At 37.2% G+C, this 4,866-nt stretch overlaps 1 long non-coding RNA gene across 1 annotated transcript; it reads right to left on the minus strand.

Annotated features, from left to right (window-relative positions):
• Positions 1–747: 747 nt before the first annotated feature.
• Positions 748–1,297, minus strand: LOC138188842 (uncharacterized). Its single transcript, XR_011175713.1, has 3 exons — positions 1,188–1,297; positions 944–1,094; positions 748–853 (listed from the first exon to the last, which is right to left on the minus strand). It is a non-coding gene; the product is annotated as an uncharacterized LOC138188842 (long non-coding RNA).
• Between the last annotated feature and the right edge of the window lie 3,569 nt (positions 1,298–4,866).

The following is a 4,866-nucleotide window of genomic DNA, read 5'->3' on the forward strand; positions in this document are numbered from 1 at the left end:
CCGTTGAGATGTTGATGGCTCATTAGGCACTTCAGCGATATACATTGTCGCCGAGTTCCGCCACATCTTTATCTCCATCGTCAGTCCGTCGGATTTGAAGTATGGCGGTCGTGACACACGAAACGTAACGATAAATAATCTCCGGGAAAGCAATGTCGCCGCTACGTGCAACCGTCGAACAAAAACGAATTTGAATTTTTCAACTCTCCCTCAGCTAGTATAAATAAACGAACGCCACCGCGAGCGGATCAGTTACTAACGGTTATTATACGAGTTTCACGAGTTATACAAGTTATACGAGTTATAGGAGTTACCGAGTTATCTGCGAGCAATACACTGTCTTTGCAAATACGTTCGTGCGAGCGACTTTGGACATTGTCTATACTTATTTAATTTATTTCAAATATATTTGACGGCTTGCAACAGCAATCTCTCGTTCCCGTTTTATTAATCCTCTACACCATCCACCACATATATATTATATTTATTTATTTTAATATTAATAAATTATATCATTTAAATAATAATATCATTAATTAATAATAATAATAATAATAATAATAATAATAATAATTAATAATATCATTATCCAAATATTCATATTTTCTTAATATTCTATAAAAATATTTTGTGGTTATGCTGTTATATAACATTATATTGTATTATAATTAGACGAGTTCATAAAACGGTTTCTTTGTCGCCAAAGAACATCAAATTTGATGTCATAGTAAGAAGAAGACTATCGTTAAGATTTTATACACGATTCCGAAACTTCAAAGCAAGTAAGCGAACCTGGTTCTCTTCCCACAAGTAACTCAATTTTTTTCAGGCTGACATTTTGAGTTATGCTTACCTGAAATTTAATTACAATGTAATTCTTTTTTATTTAAAATCGCATTCATTTTCCAGAGCTATTAGTGAATTACAATGAGATTGTCCTTACCAACATCGAGGCTCTTTTTCTATTTCGTTCGGTAATTTTCATTGTTAACTTTTTAAACATTTTCTTCTACGCCTATTTTAAAATTTGTTGACCTTCACCTTCTACGAATTGATCACTGTTATCTGATCGCTCTGCTCTGATTACGTCAGATCTACGAATAAGGAACAAGGAAAGTAATTGCGGTACAGCAGGGCCAATCACGTAATTCGTATTTGAATAAACTAGTTTAAAAAGATAGAAATACCTTTCGTATTGTAGTGCGTGGGTTCGTTACAACTGGTCTGTAAACGAAGAAAGTTGTTTATGTTAGAACAATAAGAAGCTGAACGGCAGAGTTAGCATCAGTGTTCGACAACTTATAGATGGCTCACGTTACATCGTACATGTTACATTGTTGCCATTCTTAACGTTCTCGCAAACGCGGGTTCTGAGTCAAGTGGATAACCCTGTATTCATTCGTTCTGTTCATCACGCGATTTGTATGGTATATGTGTGAGAAGAGGCAAACCTGCCTCCTCTACTCTGATCAATCACACCCACATTCTATTCACTCGTCATCTTTCGCGCAACGCACAGTATGCATTTTATACTGTATTATAGTATCTGGGACAAATGGCCTAAGAAATATCGGGTGAACCATAAACCACGTCGCGAGAAAGCCTATGGCCACGGACGGTTGCGGAACGCGTACATGGTGGGGCTATGAGAAAAGACAAAGGGATGCTTAAGGGAGAAAAACGAATTAACAGTGAGTCGTGAGAAGTCAGAGAGTGTGGTCAATGTTGTGAGAGAGTGTGGTCTGCGTGAAAGAGAGTGTTGGAACCGTGGTGACGAGAGCTGTAAATTAACTACTTAATTGTTTTAGTTATAGCACATTACTGTATTTAGTTCACGTTCAATAACCATCGTTTCCTGTTTAATCCATTTTAAATAAATAAGAATAAAATCCTACAGTATGTACATATATGTATACGCATTTTTCAAGCATACACATATTTTTCATATTTGTATATTTTATATGCATAGATGCCATGTACTTCTCGCGTATTTTACATGCAAAAAAAATCCGCAGTCTACTTATAACAATTGACCAACTGAAAAACATCGTACTGTGAAATGTAGTGTTTTCACGAATCGAATTATAATAATTTCATGATGATAGCGAAATTAAGAGAGACTTAATTTATATAATCTTTGGTGGCTCACAAGCCTTAGTCTTATCGTAGTGCACAGCTTGTTGAATTCAGTTTCGAAATGACAATCGTGTAAGTAAAACAAATTAGTAATACATAGTGTTTATTTAAAAAGACGAATCTTGACGTATTGTCCGTTTATTTTACCAATTCTTTTCAGGACGAAATTATTATTACTATTCGTTGGCCTTGATGAAGGTACTTAACTTTCGTAGGCAACATTTTTCTAGAACTTTAAGTAAACAAAGATATTTCAGATGATAAAGTATAATAAAAATGTGTTTAAAAAGTGAATCGGTTCTCCTTTCTATTATGGCATAGCATTGATGTGTTTAAGTTGTTAAGATTGTTGACGTTTAAGTTAATTAAAAGATACTACGCGTAATCAATCGATGAAATGGAGACCTACATATGTCAAAGAAGCAGCAATACATAATAACACAAAATAGAAATTTTCTTCGACATGACGCTAATATAATAAAAATAATAATGAAGAATTTCTGCAAGTGTATTGCAAAATGCAGCATCTTCTAAGGTAGTTGTATGTTTTCGCATACTTCACTATGGCAATTTTTCGTTAGGATTAGTAATCTTACCGACTCCTTTTCCATGATGCCTTTTCCAGATGCAGGGTAATCAATATCGACTTATTGGATGGGTCTTTCGGTGATCTTTCAACGTAATTCGTTAACCATTTTTGGAACATTACGTAATACGTTGTAGTTCGCATGATCTTTCATTATCGACCTTAAATCCTGGTCAATACCGGGTCATCAACAATATCAACGCGTTACAAATTTAATTTTTGCAATATCCGGATGATAGCTGTGTAGTTCACGTAAAACATAGTCTTAAAATGTTCGTGGCACTACCACACGATTGTTGCATTACATGACTGTCTTTCGACAACCAAATTCCTTTGTCGAATTTTTCGAATGTATTATCTAGTCTTCATTTTCAACTCAGCACCAATTTGTCAGCCTTGAAAAAGTTCTTGTAATTCAATATCTTCTGCTGTTTCTGCAACCAAATAGTTAAACATCACGGGTAATGCCTCAATAGTATTAATTTCGAATTTATCGATTGCGTCATCGTCTCGTATCTCCTGGCTTAAGTGAAAGGAATGAAAGCTCATCTGCACTATTCTGTAAGTTCGTATTTTTGTACTTGTTATCGTACTTTGGTACGATGTTTGTTTGCTTGCCGATAAAAATTCTATTGAATCGAATAGTCGGACGTTTAACTGCCACATCTAATAATTTCCGACACACTAAAATATGCTGTATTGGTATTCGTGCGTGTATTGCAACGCGCCTGTTTAGTAATCCAAGGATCAACTGTTTTCATAGCGCTGTATATATATGTCGGAGAGGAAAGAACACCGGAGCCTCTGGAATGCTGGATAATCCCGCAACATTGTAATCTAGTGTCTACTATAGCTGTAATTAAACAATTGTAGTTGTTCAACCTAATTGTAATTGTCCGAGATTTGTGATAGTGAGCTTGGGCTCGAGGCGACAGTCGGTCGCCAGCGTGCCCGCGGTCAAGGGATAAACGCTGTGCCTAACAAGGTATGGAGTAATTCTATAGCTCTTCTTAAAAGAAATATTTGTCGCGGCACGCGATAGTAAACATTCCAACGGTTTAGGTCCCGTGGCCCGCCACACGCAGACCCTATTCTTCGAGTAAGATGATTACCAGATGTCGATGCGTCTCCGCAGTACATGTTCAGCTAGCCTGAGGACCCGTCATAAATCTTACGATTTAGCTAACTAAAGTCTTCCAAACAAATAGTCCTCGTCCCAACTACGAGAAGATAGAGGAGACCTATCGTCAACGTACGACGTCTCCCACCAGCAACTTTTCCTCGAGGGTAGCTAGCATCTTTTTCTAACCGCCGATATGGAAATTGACCAATTAGCAGCAACGCCAATTTCCCTTACTCTCTGAACGAAGGCTATCCTCGACGAATCCGATGACCTCGTGTCCTTAGACACACCCCATCATAGTTTTCCTCTGCAGCATCATCGCGACGAAAAGTCATTCTCTCGCGAGATCGTATTAGCGACTTACTTAGCGTCTGTACGCTCGGTGGATATTCCCCGTTTTAACAAAGAGTCCGATTTAGATTTTGTGGGCACGTTCATCCATCATCCCGTCGACCGCGGATTCGTTATTGAACCTAGGATCATTGTCATTAGTTTCTCGAGTATCTAATTAACACGGTTACTTGTCCAATCCTATAATAATCGTATCTGCACTAGTTAATGTCTTCTTTATTGCTTATCGACAGTGTGTGATCCAAACGAAGATTCGTTTCACGCCCCTAACTCTAATTCCAATGTAAACCCGACATATATATAATCTTCAAAATAACAATGGATACATATCTTCTGTAATTTACATTAGGAGATATTTCATTGTTAGTCTAGAGTTAAAGGCACAGACGAAAGTGGATCAAATGCTTGAAATAATGTGAAAAGGAGATACACGAACATCGAAAGTTTTACCATCAATATCTATACAAATCTATACAAACTATAAGCTGTAAGATGCGGAAATTTCAGTGTCAGGCATCGGTATTCGCGGCGGATCGAGCGCCGATAATCTAAATATTTCCCCGACATCGAACCGTCGATGATCGGTTTAATTAGTCGGCGAGAAAACGTCAAGAGGTTCAGATTTGAGACTTCGGTCGCCTTCAACACATAAAACACTTAAGCAGACAAA

The sequence above is a fragment of the Bombus flavifrons genome, chromosome 17, assembly GCF_040668555.2.
Source record: "Bombus flavifrons isolate JBK064 chromosome 17, iyBomFlav1_principal, whole genome shotgun sequence".
NCBI classification, from domain to species: domain Eukaryota; kingdom Metazoa; phylum Arthropoda; class Insecta; order Hymenoptera; family Apidae; genus Bombus; species Bombus flavifrons.